Consider the following 25,036-nt stretch of genomic DNA (forward strand, 5'->3'; position numbering starts at 1 on the left):
TATATTTGTAATTAAATTTCTAAAAATTAGGTGTTTTAAGAAGCATTCATTCATTAATTTTTTTGATTTAACTTGAGGAGTTACAATTTACAAAGTCTTGGGCCAGATATACTTTGGAAGATATAATAATAGAGAAGACATAGTTACTGTTCTAAGAAAATTATAGTCTATCAGAGGATGTTACAATCTGGTAAATCCCTCAATATTTTGTGCTGTAGTGTGATGTCTTTCTGCCAGTTTAATAAGAAATGGCAGAAATCATTCTGATTTTGGTAGCTAGTTCTGATTTTTCTTCAAGCAAGACATTATCTTTATATATGTGGTGGAAAAGTAAACAGGTATCCAAAAAAAATCCTTAGACCAAAAACCTAAATATATCCTAAAATGAAGCATAACGCCATAATGCTATAATCTAAAAAGTATGTGTAACTGGTGGGATAAAGTCTCCAAGGTCACTTGTAACATGTAAGTATCAGGTATTGAAAAACTGTATTAGACTTTGATTTTCTGAGAAGGAATTTCCAGTCTTTTCCTGAATGCTTTTCCTTTAAAGTACAAGCAGACCACATTCATCAAAACCAGATGCTAATGTCTCTCTGCTCAGTTTCAGTTATCAATATCGAGTCTGAAAGATCCAAAACATTTTCATAAAAAATTGACTATGCCTGTGATCAGGTCATACTCACCAGGGTTGACACAAGCCAAGGTCCATGATGGCTTTGAAATGAAAAAAAAATCAAGGTCATTCAGACCATGTTTTTCTCTTCAAATTTTTTAAGAAAAAAATTATTTGTTTAAGAAATTTCACATATATATGCAGCGTGCGCACATGCACGCGCGCACACACACACACACGCACGCACACACGCACAGACACAGACACTTTTGTTAAGGTCTGTTAAATATTAGACCAGGAGAGAAGCCAAGCTTCCTGATTCAGTTCCTTTGAAACTGCTGACCCTACGTGGATCAGCACTTTAGATTCTTGGATGACTCTGGTGGCCTCAGTGTGTCTGTGTGGTGCAGATATGCGGTCAGCAACCAAGAGCATTGGTGTCGCATGCCCACAGTCTCGAGTGGATGGAACAAACCCTCAGTTACAGACCCATAGCTAGTACCAGTTGTGTTGGTAGAAAGGAGACCATATTATACACTTATAGCCTTAAGAAGATGATGAAGTCCTTGAGTTCCTTTGATATTTCCTATGGGGCATCCAAAATTCTAAACAGGTACCATTTTCTCCAGCTGTATTGGAACTCTATGTTTTCTTTCCTCTTAGAAAATAATACAAATGGCAATGATATCTCATACAAAATTTTGTAATTTTTTAAATGCATTTGCATACTTGTTTTAGTTTACAAAAATAAAAATTACCACAGCTATAGTAAATCAAAGAGGCAAGTAATTAAATTTTAAAAATTTAGTTTCATGAATCCACATATTAGCATAAAATTTATCAAAAATGCCAACTAGATGTTAATATTCTAGTATAAAATACGATAGCAAGTAAGATAATTCAATGTTTCATCTACAAAAAATTTGAGCATCTATATTAAATGTGACTTAAACACTATTTGGAACTTTACTCTTAGGAAGACAGTTAAGTGCTATGTTAGGTATAAAATGCGTGATGGCAAATGAAACATTTTTAAGAGCTTAAGTACATAAAATTACAGCACAGAGAGCTCGCCAACCTACTCTAAACAAACACATTAACAAACAAGCAAGTAAAATAGTAACAATGTGCAATGAAAGATACAAAGAGGGTATAGTTGGACTTATTTAATTTTGCATGCCAAAGATGATATGACAGCTAATTACACATGTCAGCTTGACTAGGCCATGCAATACCTAGATATTTGGTCAAGCATTATTCTGGGTGTTTCTGTGAGGGTGCTTCTGGATGAGATTAATATTTGACTTGGTAAACTTAATGAATAAAGCAGATTACTCTACCTAATGTAGGTGGGCCTCGTGCAATCAGTTGAAGGCCTGAACAAAACAAAAAGGCTAAGTAAAAGAAAACTCCTGCTTGACTCTCTTTAAGCTGAGACATCAGTTTTTTCCTGCCCTTTTACTCAAGCTGAAACACTGGCTTTTCCTGGCTCTCAAGCCTGCTGACATTTGCACTAAAACCACACCATCGGCTCTCCCGGGTCTCCAGCTGGCCAGCTGTAGATCTTGGGACTTATCAGCCTCCACAATTACATGAGCCAGCTCCTTAGAATAAATATCCCTCCTCTCTATTTATCTATTTATGCACATTTATAAGAATAAATATGTATATAAATACACATATCTTATTGGCTCTGTTTTTCTGGAGAATGCTGAATAATATACATAGCATCTCTTAGGAAGTTTCACTTAATCTGATATATGGATGATAAATAAAAAGTAACAAAATAAAGTGCAAAACACTTGCAAAATTATTGAATTGAACATAGCCCTAAGTGGCTGAGATTCAGTGCACAACACTATATCATGAACTTTGTTTTATAGTTTAAGTGAATTATGAAAGATTTTAAAGCCAGGGCTGTGACTTATGTTTATATTTTACATTTTAAAATATATTTTATCCTTAAAATAAATCCGTACTTTAAAAATGGTCACTGAAACTAGTGATTGGAAAACACATCAAAAATGACTGGTGGGTTGAAAGTAAAATAAGACAGAAAGAACAGTGGCAGGAGGATTGGAGAGGAGTAAACAAAACCTAGACAGGTTTGAAAATCAGCAGAACTAGTTTGTGGCTGAGGACGATGAGGGAGAAGGAGGTAATGCGAAGGATGATTCTTACATTGATGACTTAAGCAGGTGGGTTGAAGAGCGGATTGGATGAAGAGCAGATTTGTAGAGGAATAACAGTAGCAAAATTTGGGGCATATTTATTTTCTAAATGTGGCAATCCGAATGGTGATTTCCAAAAGAATTGCATATTAGGATCTGAAGCTCAAGAGAGAGGTCTTAATTGGAGCTATATCTTTGGGAGCTGTAGGCTTACGGATGGTATCAAACACATAGCAATGGTTGAGGTCAGCTAGGAAACAACCACAGAATCAGAAGAAAAGAGCACGTAGAGTGGGGTCCTGAGTAAAAATGTAATGTTTGGGAAGAGGATGAGCCCACAGAAAATACTGAGAAGTGGGCAGTAAGCAATAACAGGAAAAGGGAACGCAGTTAGCATTAATATGATGGCTAAGTGGAGGGCCGGAAGGGAGGGGGCCACTGGGGGTATCGTTTTGTGAACTATATAGATGTCTAAGCAATGGTCTGTATACTTGAAACTAATGAAAATAAATAAATAAATAAATAAATAAATAAATATATATATTTTTTTTTTTTAAAAAAGGACTCCTTTAGGTAAAAGAACAATTTTAACAGATGGATGCTTATGTCTATACCAAGGAATGAAAAGACCTGGAAGCGGTAAATGTGTAATTAAATATAGAAGACTCTTCACTTTTTTCCTTGATTTCTTTAAAGTATAATCGACAGAGAAAGGAGCTACAAAAACAGCTGGGAAACAATGAACAAAATGTAAATGGACTAAATTGTCCAATCGAAAAACGTAAGGTGTCTGAAAGGACGAAAACACCAGACCAGTGTAAGAGCTGCCTGTCAGAGACACGCATCGGATACGAGGACACGTGCAGACTGAAAACGAAGGGATGAGAGAAGATACTCCACGCAAATGTGAACCAGAAGAGCGTGCGATGGCTACACTTACGTCGGACAAAACAGACTTCAAAACGAAGACCGTAACAAGAGACGAAGAAGGTGCCGCATAACGACAGAGGCCAGTTTGATAAGAGGACTCGACATTCACTGGTGGGAGTCGCACTTTTGTTGGTAAAACGCCGGCATTTGTAAATTATATTGTTTTAAGGATCCGCCTACTAGAAACTCGCTCTTCAACACTTACCTTTTATATATCGTTTTACGCAGAACAGAAAGGGGTGAAGTCACAGCCCATCCATCATTACAGTTGTGCCCATGAAATGTCACACACGTGAAACGCGTCTGCCATTTATCTCTCGACATAAATTAAAATCGAGCATGTTTATGGGAAAGGGGGATGCGTGTGTGAGTAAGCTGACGTCGCACGGTGGCATCTAGGTGAGAAGGCAAAGGCTTCCTATCGAGGGTGGCTCTTGATGTGAGGGTCAGACGGGTAGCTGCTGTTTGGACACGATAACAAGGAAAAAAAGGGGGGGGTATTATAGGTATAGGGAGCAATATTACCGAAGGCATAAATTGAAAGGAGCAGTGCTTGGCATGGATATTAATCTGGGACGGGGATAGAGCAGTGAGAAGGAGAGGTATTAGCAATGAAAAGATGGGCGATCAGAGAGATCGACTGAGGCTGGGTCACTGAGAACCGGCATGCCATGCCGTATCGAATCCAAATTTGTTTCTGTAAACGATAGGGAAGTTATAGAGCATTCCGAGAAGGAGAATAGCGAGCATTAGATCTATATTTTAGAAAGACTGCTCTGGGAGTATTTTGGAGAGTAAATGGAGGCGTGAAAACGAATGAGACCCGATGTTTGAAAATTCGTTTTGATAATATTGCAAGGGAAGGCAAGGGCTGAAGGTTATAACAGTGGTAAGGGACTATCTGTCGGATCATTAGGACTTGGCACTGTTGGACTGTGGATGGTGATAGAAGAATGGGCCAGGATAACTCAGCTGTTGGGCCTAGGGGATTCACTGGGTGAAGAGGGGTCTCGTTAAGCACAATAACAAAAAAAGCAACAAGTTTCCAGTGATTTCAGAAGACCAGTGATGCTAGCAGACAGTAAAACTTGCTCATCAGTGAAACGGAATGCGGAAGAGGTGGTTTTCTGGGATGTCCAAGGAGAGTGTTACACACTATCTGGCTTCCCCCGGTCTGCCCACTGGCCGAGCATGGGTCTCATATATACATAGATGCGTTAATACTTAGGAATCCAGCTCAGATAACGGGCTAGTGATCTTCTTTCTCTTGCAGATGAAAACAACATTGACATCGTGAACCATAATTTGGTGTATAGTCTACTCATCATACTCAGTAATCTCCAACTATGGTCTCAGGCAAGTCTCTGGACCTTATTTTTCTACGAGAATGCCAAACTCAACGGTTCCTACATTCTCTGCCTGGCTCCTTTAACAACAAAATCTATACTGTGTTGGACAATGAAGAGTTCTCATTGTTGAATAAGCCCTAGAAGAGTGAGTGGGTATGCCTATTTGAATAGAGTAGACATTTCATTTCTTCAAAAATATCACAGGGGTCGTTGACACTTGGAGATTTCTCCTATATGGAAATCATGTCCATTCTCTAAGCATTTCGATACTAAAATATCTTTTGCTTTTAGGAAAGACTACCTCCAGAGTGCCAAATATACAATTTACCAGTATGGTAATTTGAAACCAGAAATCAAATCATCAAGGGTACCTATTTACTATTCATTTTTTAGTAAAATAAAAATAAAACATTTTTCCCTCTCCTAGATTTAATTTTGGGCCTGCCAAAGGGTTCAAAAACAACCTACCTTTCCTTATGAAAAGGACCAGGCAAAGCCCCAAGGACAGTTTTAAACATTTGGCAATGTTGTTCTTGACTTTTTAAAGGTTATCTTCACTGAAGCATTGTGGGTTTAAAGGAAAGTAGTGTTAACTGTGAATTTTTTTTTTTTTATTGTCAATGCTCAAGGGAATGACTTTGGCATAGCTGCCTCTATGACTGTTAGATATCATTTCCTTTCCCCTGTTCATAGAGTTGTATACACAAGAAAACCAGGACCTCGTTTATGGTTTTGCTTCTTCTCCCCATGGGACTTGCCAGTGTTCTCAATTTAAGTCTAAGGCATAAGTGCAGTGGATTGACTTTGGCTTAACTATAAAGTCACGTATTCATGAATCTGTAAGAAAAATGTTGCATTGATTCTGATAGCTCACAAGCTATTCAGTTTCAGTTGATAGCTCTACTTTATTCAAATACATGATACATTTTAAATTCTTATTATGTTTGTTTGTGAATGGGAATTGAATTTGTGGCAACGTTAAACATATGGGAAATCTGTATCTCTCTGAATTAGCCCTTTTTGGTGTTATTACTCTTATTTGGTGTTCTTTTCTTGCAGATGCGTTAGGTCTGCTATAGGTATAAACTCCCAAACATCGAATTTAGTGATGGATTTGTAAGTAACAAAATTCCAACTCACTTTCATTCTCAACTGATGGCCTTTCTCGAAGGTGGTTAGGGACCATATTTCTGTAGGGGTTTGGCCTTCCAAATATGTTGGCAGTTCTTGGCCTCCACTCAGATTCTGGCTGGTATGGAATTTGTTTTTCTTTGAAGGCTACTCTAAGACCTGAGTAGAATGATTTGTATCTGGGTCTGTTTTGCTTTTCAGGTGGTATCATACTCCCTTGCAGAGACTTTGCCAGGAATAACCTCTCTTGGAAGGAAAGGGGAAGGGAGGGAGGGAGGGAGGGGAGAAACAGAACATATCAGACTGACTTTATATTTCAGGGTTTTGAGAGAGAAAGCAGGACTTACTGTGGAATTCACTTAAATAAATATTTCATTGCCTAGATAATCATACTCGAGCGTTTTGGTACAAGATGGGAAAGATATAGCTTGATCGTTATTCATAGATGGCTATGAATGCAATATTAGCCCACAGTGTGATTTTGGTGCATTTTTTTTTTTTTTTAAAAAAGACCATATTTAGGCCGCACTGATGGAAATAACATGCCTGAATCATAAAAGAGTGGATGCTGCTGCTTTAAGGGGCTGCATCTAATCCTGCTATCACAATCTACAGGGGATGATGCCAAATGAGAACAGATCTAAAAACGGCCACCAAGAGCCCTAGTAGAGAAGATATGATATTTGAGGAAAAGTGAAAGTCAAAATATATATCTCAGACCCCAGATGGATTCGATTGCATTTCTGAAGGTGCGTTTGACTGATAACCTGGGTCAGAATCACTTGAGGTGCTTTGTAAAACACGGATTTCTTGATTCCACCTGTGAATTAGAAAATCAGAATCTCGGGTGCCAGTTGAGGGAGGGATGTGTTTCTTAAAGAAGCTTCCAGAAGACATTCATGAACACGAGCATCTGAAAACTACTGGAACGGAGAAGCCGAGGACAATCTTCCAGGGACCAATGGGCTACCAGACGGTAGACAGTACAGGTAAGGCATGTGACATTGCCTCAGAAATGGAACCAAAAACACAGGGAGGCAGACTTCAGTACAGCTGACCCCTTGAAATAATATGCACTTCTTCAGGAGAAACAGTTTTGTGTTCCTCTGTAAGCCCCCATTTCTTAACAAAGTGCATTTACTTCATGGTCCTAAGTAAATATTTATTAAACATATGAATGACTAATGACCTAATTGGGATGACCAGACACTCTGGTTTGATAGGGCAGTTCTTGGTTTATGCCTGTTAAAAACAGTGTTCATTCCAGTTCAGCATTTGTCCTGGATTTCTCTTTCTCTCTCTCTCTCTTTCTCTTAAAAGTGAAATATAATTATTACTAGTGTCATTAAAATATGACAGGATGGGTCTAGCCTACTTCTACTTTGTATGGCTAGTTACTGTCATGGTCTCATTCACTACTTGGTATTTCTCACTTCTATCATGTGGTTAAATCTGAAAGATGACCATCAATGACACTCTTTTGACTGTCCCCCCAAGGTGCACGAAGCGGCCACCAGTTAGCAAGGCCAGAAAAAAGTGTGGAAATGATGTCAGGTGTGCATAAGTATGCATAGGAAACAAAGGTTGAGCTGTTCTGCTAAAGAATATGGAGCAAATAGAACACTCTTGTTAGAGTGTTTTGTTTTTTTTTTTTTGTCAGAAGTTAGTATGGGGTTAATCTTCAACTATTCAGTTATTTACCATTTGTTAATTCTATTTTGTTTTTGCGATAAACATTTTCAGTAGTGATACTCTAAAAAAAAATGAAACTGTATGTTCAATGAAATTTAAGTTCTGAATTTCTATTTCACAAAATTTTTTGATAGGAGTCATCCACATAGGGGTCATAGTGACATCCCTGGTCATAGGAAAACCAGAAGATACAAACCCGCCAAAAATGTATTAATGTTTAATTAGGTTGAACTATATGAAATTGCTATTTTGTCTATCAAAAGAAAAGAGTTTTAGTAATATTATATAATTCAACCTTAAGCTTTCTTAAGTTACTGGTTATTTTCAGATGATAATTTATGAAAGGGGCAAAAGGTACATTTATATGTCATTATTTGCAGCCTAGTGTTTTAGTGTTTTATTTAGTCAAATGATTGTTTTTATAAATGAATTTCACTCATTTTTCATTCTAAGGATTTTTTTAATGTATTACCAAAAGTTAGTGTTGACTTGATTAGCAGTAGAAGAACTTGCAGACATTTAAATTATATTAATGTTATATCAGCAAATATCAGATGCTTCAACTGGAAAATCGGTTAAGTAAATTATAACTTGAAGTATCCAATCCACAAATGGCAAAATGCAATGGTAATATAAATACAAATTTTGGAGGAATGTATTATTATAACAAATAATATTCTTTCCTAATTAAGAAACCCGTGAAACAGAAATAGATTTGGAATTGGTTATGCCATACAAATAATTCATAAGTGCATCCAAATAAGCTGGATATTCTATAATACAAGGAGAATCTTTCATTGCTAACATTTACAAATGCTATTATACACATGTAGAGTAATAATACTACAAAAATGTTGTGATGATGCCTGTTTAAATATTAAAATAAATATTAAAAAATTTATTTAACATGGTAACACACACTTTTCCTCTTTGCTGCCCATCATCAGTCCAGCACTAGGAATGCCAAGCCTCTAAACAAATACTTTGTAAATTACCTAAATATCCTTAATAGCAGGGGACTTTTTATAAATAACTCCTCTAAATTTTGGTTACAGCTTTTTTGAACAATTAAACACTTTAATCAAAATATTTGGCAAATCAAAGTTTTAGAAAGCTTGTGAAGTTTTAAGAAAATGGAAGTAATTGAAAACAAAGCTTGTAAACTAGAAGACACTGAAATTTATCCTTACAGAAGCGAAGGAGTGAAAATTAAACCATAAAAGCTCAAATTCTGTACAAGATTACATCTCGAAATATCTTACATTGTGGGAAGAATCATTTGCTCAAGCTCCTACCTTTATTGGGTATATTTCTATTCTAAATGAAGAGAACAAAATGAAACAGAGAAGGCTTACAATTCTGTAGTATCTAATTTTGGTGAACATATAAAAGTATTATCATCAGAACATTTTATATATATATATATATATAAAACATATCTATGTACATATATATGTGTGCATATATATGTGTGTGTGTGTGTATGTATATATGTATATATATATATATATATATATATATATATATATATATAAATTAAACACCCCAAAATAGAGGCAAAAACAGAACACCTACGAAAATATTTACACATTTTAATGCAAGAAAAAAAATTAGAATCGAGAATTTCTTTAAGCATAATTTGCTCTGAGCTTACCAGTTGCCTCAGCATGTGTATGTGAACATTACTCAATTATAAAAATTATGATATATAGAGAAGGGTAAGTTGATGATGTCAAAATTTTAAATGCATTCATCATAAAATATAACTTTGAAGGAGATCAAAGATAATTTTATTAAAAATTTTTAAAATATTAAAACCATATGAAAATAACACATTTCTCAGAAAAATGCCAGTGACACATTTTTAGGGATAGACAGAGCTAAGAAGCTGACTAATATAGGAATACACACAAGAGGAATTATTCAGACTATGTGATTTATAAAAAAATAATCAACATAATGACATTTAAAATGGTGCTTTAATTTACATGCTGTCTTGTTTTGTTTCTAAGCAAAACTATTTTTGCAAATAGTTTTTCAATATAACTATTTTTGGGGCCCACCAATTCACTGAGGTCAATGTGAGCAAGATCCATGATAGCCTGTTTTTGTACAATGACCCTTACGCCAGGAAATGGGCAGGGGCCTGAGCGCAGCAACCCAGAGAACACGGTGAAGGCATACGCTGGTGGGTAAGGAGAAGGGCAGAGGAGGAGAAGCGCCCGCGGTGCCGGTCACCGCAGGCACCAGCGGGTGCTCTGCGGACAGGCAGAATCGCTGGCGTCAGCGTGTCACACAAGCAGTGGCACCACGAAGGGAAGGGGAGACTTTCGTGGCGGTTGTTAGGAAGACTGCAGACCAGAGTGCAGCAGCATCTCGCTGGTAGCGTAAGTGCTCTGGGTGAGAATCGCTGAGCCGCGAAGGCCTCTTTCAACGCCGTGATGCTGCATAGTTATTACCGTACGGTACGAGAGTCAAGAGCGTAGCACGTGGGGCCGGACTCTGAATCGAGGCGTGGCTTCCCACCTTACAACCTGGGTAACCCTGAGTGCTCTTCTGAACGTGGTTAAGCCTGTGTGTTCATTTGTAAAGCGAAGATAGTATTCCTTACTTCATTCTACTTGGGAAAGATTAAATAAAAGAACATATAATCAGTGCTTACTGTCCGATAATAGTGAGTAAGCACTCATTAAATTGTAGCCACTATTACTAACATTAGTATTTTTGTTATTAACATTATTATTACTATTATTTTTGTGACTAGTAGCATTCTGGTTTTCTCCTCTTCCCTTCAGATCTTCAATACTATGATTATTGCTTCATTCATTCATAAGATATATTGCAAGATCTCTGGGTGGAGAAATTAGACTTTTTGTCTCTTCGAAGGCTGTCTTTACACATAGCGATATAACTGCATCTCTACTGCCTGAAACTCTACTGTCATATGACTGAATTCGGTGAAGAGCTGTTTTATGTTCTTTGGGACAAGTCACCATCTGAACATAACAGTCTTCCTTTCAGAGATGACATGTGCACAGAGGTGTGTGTTTTCTCTCTGTGTGCAAGTTGGACTTTACGATGGGTTAGAAAGACAAGTCAGTCTTGCCCAAATTGTCTCTGACGACGGCAGTGTGGTGACGCTGGCAGTGTGGTGACATGGGCGGTGCACGGTTTTAGGTGCGTGGGACTTAGCTGTGGGCTTAGTTCTGCCTCATCTGTCTTCCCTACTCTGAGCCGCTTGCAGATCTCTGAGAAGTCAGGCCCTTTTGTGCCCCCGCAGAGAACTTTTCATAAGTTGCTCCCTTTGCTGTGAACGACCGTCCCCCACGGCCTGCAGGGCACCACTCATCTCCCAGGTCAGCCGTATGTGACCTCCTCTGTCAGGCCCGGCTGCTACTCTGGCCTCGAAGTAAGGTGGACCAGACTCCTCGTCGGCCCCACTATAGCCTCTATAAACTTCTGTAATTACATAAGAAATACTTTTTTTACTTTTTTTTTTTTGCTCTTTACTGATAAATGTCTGTATCTTTCTGCTAATCATAAGAAACTATTTCTTATTGATCTTGTGTCTCTATGACACAACACAATGCCTAGAATATAAATGGAAATCTAATAAAAACTTGCTGAATGGGTAAGTGAATGAACGAATGAATAGAACTGACGATTACAATAGTACAGATAGTGGGATTAATTATTCTACCCTGAAACTTTTCCACATTATCAGCAAAGTCTCCAGGAGTGACTTTTTTTTTTAATGCTTTTTATTTCACAATCTCGATTCTCTTATCCTAGCTGAACTCTCAAAAGAACTATCCCTCACCTATTCCTACTAACTAAACTCTGAACATTCACTTAAATGTTTCAAAAACTAAATGCCACCTCCCCCGGTTACTTTTGACAACTGCTGTGGGACATTCTCATTCACCTACAAACCATAGAGATTTGTCATCACTTTCGATTTCCTGAAAGCCTCAACTTTCTCTCGCCGTCACTTCCAAACCTGATGACAATTTTAATTCTCTTTTCCTTCCCCCAACCATCAAGAACATAACCCTCCCACCCGTCTCGACCCCATCTCTTCCAGGTTACTGATAACCCTGGCCTCAAACTCACGCCTCCTCTTATCCTTCTCATTAATCTATTTTTCCTCTCAGGATCTTTCTCAGCTTTGCTCAAGTACATCGACTTTTACTTTTTAAAAAAAGTCATGACTGAATTCCATCTGGCCTTTCATCCACCACCCTACACAGGCTCTTTTGTTATTAATCTCTTCTGTCCTGCTCCCCGGGTTCTTTTTAGGCCACAGTGAGAAATTCACAGGTCTCCCTTATCTTCTCAAAGTTATCGCTGAGTTCCACACACCTTATCTGACTGCCACTCAAGATTCTCCTACTGCTCATCATATCTTCACCCATGGGGCAGTTTCTTAATCTCGTGCTATCTGAGACTTCACTGAAGTAGTCCCAAGAAATGTAACAAGTCGGTATTGGAGTCAAATCTCTTTAGACATTGGTGATCGGTCCTGCCCATTGTTCTTTCTTCATAGTTAGACAGTTGATCCTGACCACTTCTCCATACTGTCTATTTGCTCACTTTCTGTCTCTCATCAGCCATTAATTAAACACCATCTTCCTGGTTCCATTATATCCGAATGACTTTCATAACTGCTTTTATAAGCATTGGGAAATATTCAATTTGATCTCAAAAGTTTAAATGCCTGGCACATAATAGTTCTTCATCAGTTCTCCACATTTGCCGTTTCTCTCTGTTCGCAGCACCGTTCATTTCACGGGGCTAATCCATGACTACACTAGAACCAAGAACCAGGCTTCCCACCTCCAGGCACAGTGTTCCTCCCTTTCACTTCTCTGCTCAAACTCCGAAGAGACTTCCAAATTTAACATTATCTAGAATGCAGAGATTACTAACCATAGAGTAAGAAAGACAATCGTGCCCTAACTTCAAACAAACTAATAGGTGCAAAGACAGAATCAATTTGAAAGATAGAAAAGAATTATTTACATGCAAAACTATATTTACTTTACAAAGGGGAAAACCACTGAAAGTACCTCTAACATGTGTAAGTACCTTGTTACCTAAAACATCTTATGTAAATTGTATAATTACATACATATATTATATAAGTACCTTATTGTTTGATATATAACATTTAATCTTCAAAGTTTAATTTACACAGGTACATTCCTCATGGACAGTTGACATGCTGATATGGTAAAATACAGAAGTTCCCCCTTTTAAATGCAGTGAGCAAAGATCTGCTATCAATGTTAATCAATTTATCAGTCACGATTGTCTTCGTGTTTACACAAATTCTCAATACGACCAGTAGTTTAAATACCACTTCATGCCATCACTGCTAGAGTCGATGTGCAAGTACTGATGTAGTCTAGATTCCTGGGAAAAAAAAATGCATACAGATTCAAACAAACTTAGAAAATCCAAACAGAGTCTTTTATTCATGACCCCTAGTGACCCACAATCAAGGCTAGGCATCTTGGCTAAACAGTTATCTTTGGAAATAGAAATGTAAACAGAAAGAAAATTTGCTGTTTGCCCTTATCCTGTGTGGCTAGTCATCTCTGGCATTAACACATCCAAATACATTCTATTGATATTTAAAAATTCCTGTTATAATTTTAAAAGTTATCATTTTCTTAGATAGAAAACAAATAAGTATGATTATTTATCGACGTACCCAAATAAATTGCCTTTCCCTTAAACAAAATCCGGTATGAAATTATATAGGAAACAGCAGACATTGTTGCATATAAAATGCCTCCCAAATTGTATTTATTAATCGGCTCCTTCCACTTTTGTTTCTAAATCAGTTTGCCTCTCAAACATCATCATACAAATAGCTTTGCAAAACTTGGGTATCCTCATCTGCATGCCAGTTCTTTGAATTGTGTCCCTAGAGCTGTTTACTGTTAGAAATTCTGGTGCTGTTTAAAAGTTCTAGAAATAAACTTTAACATGAGTGAAGATATATGTGTACTTGTTTAGAAGAAAGGATTTCATCAAGAAATCCTCTGCACTGGGCCCTAAGGAACTGAGATGAGTACAAACCCTCGGGAAATGGGTCTGAGCCCTTTTTAAACCCCAATTTGCTGGATCAAAGTCAGTGAAGACACGATGTGTTAAAAGTCAGAACTTTTTCATCTCATATACTTTTGCTTTGAATAGACATTATTTTTGGACCAATTGTCTACTAATCTTATCAATAAGGAACTCATCATGAATAAGGAAACATTTCAGGAAACCTCCTTTCAGAGTTAAATGTTTTAGCCACAGAAATCCCACAGAGACAGAACTAAAATAATTTTTTTTTCATTTTATTTTTCTACAATCGTAAACCTGTGCAAATATAGAGATAAACAACTTTGCCAGGAGCAAATATCCCTTCCAGCTGTTGGTATTAAAAGAATATCCACTTGTCCTTGTCCTGCCTCGTGACTCCTGTTGCTTACTTTCTAAAGAAATGACTATTTTTAAAAAGTGTAAATGTCCTTACATGGCACTCATAATAAATGGAGAGAAAAGCACAATAAAAAAAGGAAATAGTAAATGACTTTATTAAACTCTCTAGCCCTTTACTTGGCCATCTGTCTTCAATTTCAGGCATGCTGTTTTTGAGTGGAGTCCCATTGTAATCAAATATAATAGGATAGGCGAGTTAATGAACTACGACACAGCCCATCATAAATGTGATGTATCACCAAGGCAAAGCCACCCAAGATGCAAGGCAGCTACTGTTTTTCTGTGAAGCTACTAGTTTTAAGTTCAGCGCTCTAGGGAAACAGTAACCTCATTTATCTCTGTGTTTGTTGTGAAGTCTCAGTCTGCTGCCCTATCCTTTTGATCCCTTCCTGACTTTGACCTCCAAAGAAAAATGAAAGAGGTGGAGAAGCCACAGAGAGATGTAGGCAAAGAAGAAAGAGGCAAGATTTGGATTTATCTGAATGAAAAATATATGTTCGTCATTTTCATCACCTGTCAGGAATCTACAATAAATTACAAAATCAGTTTTGCCAACATGGAAACAGTCGTTGGCCAATTCAGTTATTGACCAACTGTCTCTTTATATGTCCCTCTCCTGAAACAAAACCCTGTCCTCAGAAAACACCTATTTGGTTTGTATTCTTTAAATATATTTAAAACATGTGTGTACAACGCTATTCTGTGAAGCACTGAATTTAATTTCTTGCTTATGAAAATATTTTAAAAGTTATTAAAAATGAAATACAGAGTGTTAGAAACCAGGAGACTTAAAAGATCGCATTGGAAAAGCCTGAGTTTCCCTTAACCCATTTTTATTTTGTGTATAATGGATTGGATGATTTTTATTTAACAGAATAGTTGATTATAAATCTCATTAATGTAAGAGATTAAGGATTTCTTCTTGAGCTCATTTCCTTCTCTAACTGACTTTACCTTTTCTATCTATTCCACTTTAACCACTAAGGTGAAAAATCGTCCTTCCTACTCGTTTGAGCTGATGGGAGGATAGGAAGTTGATTCTTCATTTGCAAGTGCTGAAAAGCAGCATGATCTATTTCATGTTTCAAGTCTCCATTTTTCTATTAGGTTCTTACTTCCCAGTGTCACATCTTACGCAGAGTAGAGTAAACAGAGTTGTGAGATTCCCACCCCTGGTGCATACACACTATATACTCCCCTCCCCTTGGGTCTGACTGAACAAGACTTGGGGTATGATAGATTTCACTCCCATAAATAGGCTACCTTATATAGCAAAGGCAAGGAGATTTTACAGATGTAATTAAGATCCCAAATCAGGTGACTTTCAGTAAACAAAAGGGCAAGCCTTACCTAATCAAGTGAGACCTGAAAAGGGACTGGATTCTTCTAGAAGAAGAACTTTAAAGTGTAAGGTTTTCTCTTGATGGCTCTGAAGGAGCAAATTGCCCTGTGATAGTGAGGGCCGTGCACAGAGAATGGTGGATGACCTCTAGGAGCTTAGAGTGACCCCTGTCTGACAGCCAAGAAAATGGGCACTTGAGTCCCACAGATGTAAAGAAATAAAGTCTTCCCAAACCTCAATGAGCTTGGAAGAGGATGCTGAGCTTCAGATAAAACCTCGGCCCAGGGCGACACCTTGATTTCACCCTGGTGAGACTCTGAGCTGAGGACCCAGATAACTTGTGCCTGGACTCCTGATATAACTGTGAGATAATAAATTTATATTGTTTTAAGTCATTACATTATGGTAATTTATTACATAGCAATAGAAAACTAATACATACAGCATTTGACTCCATTTAGAGGCATTATACAATGTTTGATGATTAATTTCCCACCAGTCCTGAGCCTTACATTCATTCCCCTGAACTGTCGCAATGTAGTACTACTCATGATTCATAACTGCAAAGACCAGCTCACTTGATCTTTGGAATGTTCAAACTGAAATCTAGATATGCCCTCTCCTTCTGTTTTATAGATAAGAAAACTGAGGTTCAGAATAATTGACTAGTTTGAGGTTACACTACTAAGTAGAAAAACATTGAAATCTATTCCAGAGTCCTTTCACAATGGTAAACTAGATTAAGATTTACCTTTGATTTAGTTGTAATGGAATTAATCCCTCCCACTTCCGAACCTGGTTAACACTGCTGTATGTTTGTATTTCCTGTAACACCCGATACAATCATTTATAAGTATACTGGAACCTTGTTTCCCATAGAATATCAGCAGAGTATCTTGTAACTGATAAGTGTTTACTAGATATTTCGTGAATTAATAAATGACTTTAATGAGGCTAAATCTGGGTGTAGATAGGAGAAATAATTAGAAATATTAATATTTCTACAAATTTTAGTGGGGAGGCAGAATGGGGGCCAGTAATTAAGAAAGCAGAAGGTTTTAAAATCAAATAACTAAGGAAATTTTAAAAATTAAATTTCCTAAGAAAATATTTGCTATATATATTGATGAAATACTTAAAACACTAAGATATACTCATACCAAATACCAAATAAAATCATCATTAATGAAATAGAAGACAGCATTAATAAAATAGAATTAATTAAAGGGCTGTGATTTCATCTAAAACTTTCGCAATGTAATCATCTCTTTCTTTTTATCTTATACATCATTCCCACTGTAAAGACAACTATCTCAAAAATTAGATCAATGGGAAAAAATATCTTCACCAATCTCAGGCAACCCTAACACCTATCGAGGGGAACTGCAACAGTACCCTACCTAGACTGGAAAGAACTAGAACCTCAGACTATCCTCTGAAACACTCAGCTCTTGCTTTAATAAGAGATGCTTGTTGACTGAACTCTACAGTTTTCTAAAGGCTCTCACTGTTGAACTGTGGCAATAATCAGGAAATGAGTTGCCTTGAAGGAAATGACTAGTCTTCCAACCTCAGGGTCTAGAACAATGGAACTATGAAATGAGGGTAAGTGATGTGTTTTGCTCCCATTATTCTCCAGTTGTCAAAAGCTCAGAACGGAGTTTGCTGTTGAGCTTAACAGTTCCTGTGAGATTCAGGCATGTCATCGGGCAGCAGTAGCAAGAACAGAAGAGCTAGAGCAACATGGCTGCACAAATCAGACAAATTCAAGGGATAAATGTTCCTTAGTAGGAATTTTAAAGACTTTATGTGTTCCCTTAGTCTGATCTGCTATTGAACACACGATATAAAACATGTACCATTCTTGAAGCACATTTTTCTTTTGCTCTACAAAAATTTTTATATGAGGAGAAAAAACGTTGACATTTGCTCTGATTTCTTTTTTAACTTCAGAAAAACTTGACCTACAAGAACACTATCGAAGCATGAGTACAGTAACTGAAGGGATGAAATAAAGAAAAGGACCGAATGTCGTCTAAAAGAGCTCTCCTGGAATGGTATTGACTCCAGTTTTGGATCTCAGTGTAAGTGAGCCCACAAACTGAAGTCTTGAACTAGAGTAAATAGGTTATCTGGTCCCCAGGTATAGGTCACTAAGGAGTAGCAATCCAGGAAAAGAATACTCAATAATGGCTGATATGTCAAAGAAGACACAAGTACCCTCTTTGTTAGTTTTGTTTGTAGAAGCGAATAATGAGAATAATAAGTTGGTAGCTAACTCTACAGTGGTAATCATATTGCAGTATAAGAATGTATCAAAGCAATCAATACATTGGACACCTTAAACAGAGGCAATGTTTTATGTCAATTATATTTCAATTTTGAAAAGAGCATATTAGTGGCCTGAAAGAGTTAATACTAATTTCAAAGACATTTAAATTATCACTACCCATGGCAAAGATCTGGCTAGTCTATCAAAAACTTCAAAATATGGTTGTCAGATAAACTACAGGATGTCCAAACTTAAATTACAGATAAATAACAAATATTTTTCATTATATCCTAAATATTACAAGGACATACTTATATTAAAAATTATTCATCACTTATCTGAAATTCATTTAAGTGGTCATCCCAGATTTTTGTTTTTCAAATCTGACAACTCTACAGAAGACAGTGGGATGAAACCTCTCCAAACTGCCCGGAGTTAACATTTTACTCTTTAAGTCATTAGCTTGAATATTAGCTGAAGAGGAAAGACCAGCAGAAAAAAATGGTCATTTTCTAATTAGTTTCTCCATTGTTCTATGTATATCACCAGAGGAGAAATTAAATTCCAGTATTAACTATCCTCACAAGCGCAGCCAAACTAGTAGAGATATATGTTGGCTATCTCTGATACCTAACTTTTAGCCACATTTAATCAAACCATTTTTAAGCATACATTGAAGATGCATTTATAAAGTACTTAGTATAAGCTAACATTGTTATGTGCTACATAAATAAAAGGAAATAATAAAGATACATGTGACACAATTAGAAAATGATGAAAACCTGCAACTTATTTGGCATTCAAGTGTGTGCTCTGCAGACTCATTCATTTAGTCACATGTCAGTGACAGCCATGGTCAGACCCTGTTCCAGCATTGATGACAGAACTTTCAACAAGCCCAAGTCCCTTTTCTTGTAGATCTTCCATTCTAGTTGAGGGTAGATAAGTAATAAACAAATGAATTCATACCGACATGTCTGGCAGTCACAGGGAGGTAGGAAGTGAATTTAGGTTGGGCTCAAGAAAATATCTCTAAGAAAGTGATATCTCAGCTGTACAATAAGAAGGAAACAGCCTATAAGAAGAAGGAAGAGAAGCAAGCAGCATTCTAGCAGAGGGTCGAGTTAGAGCAAAGACTCTGAAGTAGAAGTGGCCACAGCAGGAGCAAGCTTGCTATGACCGAAGAACAGAGAGAAGAGTCCAGTGGCTGACTCAGAAAGGGGAGAATTTTGTTCTAAGTGCCATGGAGAGACATTCAGAAGTTTTAAGCACGAGAGAGAGAGAGGATCCAAAATACGTTTAAAAAGAAATCGTCTTGGCTACTGTGAAGACACAGACCTGTCAGTACTCAATAACGAAATAAGAGTGAATGCAGAAGCAGTGATAGAGACCCTCATTGGAGGAATCAGTGGTGGTTTGTCTCGAGTTGGAATGCAGACATAGATAGAGGTTAAGTTTAAGATATATTTTGGAAGCAAAGTCGATATAACTTGTTGATGGAAAGGTAGGAATCAAGGGTACTTTCCAGGGTTTTGGCTTAAGCACCTGGATGGACGACAGCACCATTTACTGGGAAAAGAAATCAGGTAATCAAAGGTTCTAATATGGGACTTAGCAAGTTTGGGAAGCCTTTCAGTCAGCCAAGTGGATATGTTAAACAGGAGAGAGAGAAGTTAAATCCGAGCTGGCATAAGTCCAGAAAGAACTCATGGGAGAAAGAGGACTTGCTCTTGAAAAGTGGGTTGAATTCAAATCAATATGGGAGGAATCTTTCTGCATTTCCACCAGAGGAAATAAAATTAGAAAAGACATGAAAGGGAGAATGAGCATAGAATGTGGTTGGAGGTGGAAGAATGGGGAATTTATGTTGGCAAAAAGTGAGAGGTAAAATCAGAACTACAAGGGAGGTCTAATTTATAGAGGTCTTCGGTAGAGCTTAAATTCTTCCTCTAAACAAACATGGAGCCATTGCCAATTTTCGAGTTAAGAACTAAGGTAGATTTCAATTGTCTTGTTCTCTGTCATATCCCCAGTTCTTAACACAGAGTCTGATACATAGCAGTTGGTCAGCTTATTAAGTGAATGAATGAAAAATGAATGAGTGGTTATACAGCTTAGCGGTTTTGCACAATGAGAGAAAAATGGATGAAAAAAACAATGAAAGGGCTCCCTGTTTTAAACACCTAGATTTTCAGATGAGGAACTAAAACCTTTGTATCATATAGAGATAAAGAGAAGGAAATAAAGGTGTCTTATTATATTACCTAACATAGCAAGAGGACAAAGGGAGATAGGAAATATGAGTTCAGTCCATCTAGAAGGTACTAAAAATTTTAAAGATTTTTAAACTTACGAGAGATTTCTCCTAAAACACAGACTTAGACAGAGAGTTTAGTTGGTTCATGAGATTAAGGAAAACTTAGATAAGATTTTTTTTAGTGTTCTAAGAATCAAGAAGCCAAGTTTTTTCTCTGAGCTCTTCATGCATCATAGCGTTCAATTCTTAAGTAGCTTTATAACTGAAGAGTTATGTAATTTTTTTCAGCATGTCTGTAATGTTTCTGTTGGAACTTAAAATCGATTTGATTTTGTTCAGAACGCAATGTTGATATCCAGTGGAATGATGAGTCAAGACCTCGGTTTTCCCTGGAAACTCTATTGTTCCAGGGAATCCCCACGTTCTGCAGAAGTTTGTAATTGTCACACGTTTGTATTTATATGTGCAGATACACACATGACGGTTTTGTGATGGTGGAGACGGCTATGTTGCATTGCTTACGGAAGAAGCAAAGCTGAATCCCTGCTCAGCACACAAACAGAAGACGAAAAAGCTCCAATAAAGTCAGTAAGCTCTGTTGGCACTCACTTGCTATTGGCCTCAATGCTCTCAGATTATACGCTCCTTTTATTGGATTATTACTTTAATGGGACTTTTTAAAGAGCATTTTAATGGCCTCCTTGTTTCAGCAGATATACATTGAAAAGCACTTGGAATACCTCCCAGTTGCAACATTTTTGATCTTCACATTTCTTAGAATTCTGACAACCTACCAGGTAACAGTTAGTATGATATTATGCTGACACATTCCAGAACTGGCAGTTGTTAGATTTGCCAGTGCAGTTTGTTATCCAAATCCCACGGGCCTGAGATTTATTGCCTTTCCCTTTTACCCACTTCTCCGTGGACCCTTCCTCTGCCCTCTTCCCCGCCCCCAATCCCCCCCCCCTTTTTAACTCTTTGACTGACGACACTGTAGATGTGTTTTTAGGTACATCGTGACTATCCAGTCAAGGTGTGACCTAGTACAAAGCAAGAATTAGCCACAGATGTTCTTACGTTACGAATTTGCATTATTCTGTATAATTTGAAGAATAAGAGATAGCTTATTTAGGGCAAAAATATTTGTTCCCTTCACCCAGTCATGCCATTCTAAGAAGTCACAAATGGGTCATAGGTGATATCTATAAACTCCCTGAAAAGCTAAGTCCTGCAGAGTGACTCTGCTGTGGCCACTACAGATTTTTTTTTTTTTTTTTTTTTCTGAATGAGAACGTCAAGTATGGGAAAGAACAGGAAGGGAAGAAATCAGAAAATGATCATAAAAATGCTTCAAAACTTGCGCCTCTTTAGCAGGTAAAGATAACAAAGTCCAGACAAGTATAAAACTCTCCTGGAACAGAATTGATTTCAGTCCAGCCTGTATGTCTCATTCAGCCTCATGCAGACTGAGGCAGACTGAACAGGCCTCAGGGAAGCTTCTGTTCCCATGGACGTGAATCAGAGATTGTTGACTTTGCAACTCAGATGATACCCTCACTTTGGAAAAGTATGCTCTGCTGACTTTTCCTGAGAACTGCATCCTTTTTCTCTGGTTGGTTTAACAACTTTGTTTTTAGTGTTCTGCAGATTTCCTGCAATGTGTCTAGGAAGGTTTTTTTGTTTTTTTTTTTTTCCCTCTGCTAACATGGCTAGGGTTTACTGTATCTCCTTAATCTGAGATTTCATATATTTAGCCAAATCTCAGAAGTTTTTATCTTTTCCCTTTTTTGTTCCCACCCTACCCTTTGCAATTTATTCTGTTCTGACTTTGTGGTATATCTACTGGATATATGTTGAAATTCAGTTTCTCATGTCCATAATCTGATTTTTTGTTTATCTCTCTGTACTGAATTCTTAGGGATTTCTTTACAACTACCTTTCAGTTTATGAATTTTTCTTCAGTTATGTTTCACATGTCTTGAATCCCCAAATTTAGTATTTTTCCAACAATTCTTTTGTTTTCTTATCTCTAGACCTTCTTTTTGTTGCTTTACCATAGGTTCCTTTTCTTTTTTAATAGTGCCTTGTTCTCTTCTCTTTTTTTGTTTCTTGCTCGTATGACTTTATTTTAAACATACTTATTTTAGCAAACAGTATTAGCTAACTGTATTTTTTAAAGCTTTTGAGAATCCAATCCTACAGTTTGATGTGTTCTTTAATTTTTCAATTACATTTAATAACTTTGAGTTGTGAACTGATCTTCAGTGGAGCTCTACCCAGCAAAATCTTTTGTGGCTTGGGTTAAGGGCACGTCTTTCCAGAATTATTTTGCCTTTGCTTCTGCTAAACACCCCAAGGATATATCCAGCTTGGAACTAATTTTAATGTTAATTCTTTTGTTTTAGGGACACATATTATGCAAGTAATGTTATTTGAACATCAAACCCAAGTGTGATGTAAGCACAGGGGAATAAATTCTCAAGCGACTCTTTTTCCCTAGCAATAACACAGTTAGAAACAAACAAGTTTCTTTTGTTATATTCTACTGCCAATGAAAGGAATTTTAGAGCTCAGTTTTTCACTGAGGGTTCGGACTTTGAGTATCCAGGGCTTGAAGTAAATGAACTCATATTAATCCTTGGGATAGCTATCTGATTAATGCCCTCTTTGTTTCTGATAGATGAATTTGATCAATACATATTATTCCTGAAAATCTGGTAGATATGCTTTTTAAATATAATTGCTTACTATATGACTAAACACACATCCACAACACTTTACATGCGAATAATTTCACTGACAGTCACCATTCACTGAGCCTTTAAACTGACAGGATAGTGTCACTTTACATACATTATCTCAATAATGACATTCTAAGTAGGTGCTTTTATTATTGCCATTTCACGGATAAGAAAACAGAGAATTTGAGGATTTGGAAAAGTCTTTAAGCGACAGAGCTAGCATGGAAATCCACAGTTATTCCGAGTCAATGATAGATCTTAACCGTCGTGTCACGTACCTTCCACAAGGCTACCTGTCTTCAGCCTGTTTTAAAAACGTTTAGTTTAACAAAATATTTCTAGTTTTTATAAATTGTTAGAGATTATATACACGGATTTGTATTTTGTCAACCAAATGCCACTTCCGTACCTAAAGTCAAGTGGAAAATTTATCATGGAAAATATGTAATTTAATTTGCTTTGGTAAAATGGATTTTGAAGGAAGTAAAAATATAATAACCTTTTATTTCTTCTTCATGCTGGGGAATTATATGTCTAAACAAATTTTGCCAATTAGTGGATTAACGTCCTACATACTAAATTTTTAATAATTTCAGTAGAAATTTTGCTTCCTTCTTTTATATTACTATTATAAATGTTTTAAAGCATTGTAGTCAGGAATCCAGACTCTCTTTTACTATCCCTAAGTCTCCCAAATTTGTGGCTTTTTGATGTTTTTAAAATAAGACAGTCTTAATGGAACCACTCTGGTTCTATAAACACTGCTTTGTATCTTTGAACCAAAATAAAGAGTCATCAGGATCTCTCTCTCTCTCTCTTTTTTTTTTTCTTCTAGAAGATTCCTCTGTTTGGCTAAACTTATGGTAATATAGATTTATAAAGTATGTTTACATATCCAACAAGCATATTTGCCAACTGTATATCCAAATTCTCTGTTTCATTATTAGTCTTCGAAAAAATCATTTTGAGCTATTTTCAATAGTTTAGTTCACCATTATAAAACTTATTTTATGGACAAAACAGAATCTTTCTATATTTTCAGAGTTCTTAGTGTCAACATCAAATATTTTGTATGTGATACAATGATACCCTCTGGACATTTGCACTTAAATAAATATTGTGGGATGTTTCACCTAAAAAGTATTTCATGACCAAGAGCATTTGGGAAATATTGCCTATTTTACTCCCTTCTTACACATTCACAACAAATACAAACATACGAAAAACAGAGAAATGAAGAAATAGTGCAGGAAAGAAATCCCTATGATATTGCTTAACCCAAGTTACAATGTTTTTAAAATTTTCCAAATTATCATGTGTTTAAAGATTTTGCTTAACAATTATTAGCAAACCACCAAAATGGCTTCCTTGCCCGACGTTTTCTAAGAATGATATTTCCTTTTGGCTGCTCCCCATCCTCTTTTCATCACTTCTGCCTGAAAGGCTGACTGATCCCCCAGATAAGCAGGGCTCTGCCATGTGGGAGTGCTTCTGGTTGGCACAGGACAGAAGTGGGTAGAGACAGTGGGACTGCTGAATTGTGTCATGTCAGACCCACCAGAGTGGTTTCCATTCCTTCACGTTGCAGGAGCTAACGGGAGTGACTTCAGTCAAGGAAACAGAGAAGCTGGACCGTGTGGCCTGAGTTTTCTGAGACGAGGCAGAGTCTCCTGGCTAGTCAAGCAGCCCCGCTGAAAGTGGGTCATTTCACCACCGAGGAATGGCTCTGGGTGGCACTTCAGAGACACTGCGGTGAGGGAACAGACCCCTTATTCATCACGGGGGAGATAGTGTTTTTCCTCTCCTGCGATAGATTCACATTGGCCCAACAGCCTTTATGGTTAGGCGTGACTTCCTGAGGGATTTTCTCTGGATTCACAGAAGGTTCCCTGAATCCCAGGGAAAGCCTGACTCACCACAGTCCTGTCAGGGTGGGGCTAGCATGACTTGGATGCAACTTCTACTTGGCTGAACTTAGGTGACGGCAATTTTCAGCCTAAAATCGGTTGCCTCTGGGAGAAATGGAAGAACATG

At 37.2% G+C, this 25,036-nt stretch overlaps 1 long non-coding RNA gene across 1 annotated transcript; it reads left to right on the plus strand.

Moving 5' to 3' along the window:
• Positions 1 to 6,988: 6,988 nt before the first annotated feature.
• On the plus strand, positions 6,989 to 25,032 carry LOC107499273. The gene is made up of 4 exons (XR_001594220.2): positions 6,989 to 7,186; positions 17,683 to 17,813; positions 20,728 to 20,842; positions 24,591 to 25,032. It is a non-coding gene; the product is annotated as an uncharacterized LOC107499273 (long non-coding RNA).
• The last annotated feature ends 4 nt before the right edge of the window (positions 25,033 to 25,036 follow it).

This window comes from Rousettus aegyptiacus, unplaced genomic scaffold (assembly GCF_014176215.1).
Source record: "Rousettus aegyptiacus isolate mRouAeg1 unplaced genomic scaffold, mRouAeg1.p scaffold_m13_p_16, whole genome shotgun sequence".
NCBI lineage: Eukaryota > Metazoa > Chordata > Mammalia > Chiroptera > Pteropodidae > Rousettus > Rousettus aegyptiacus.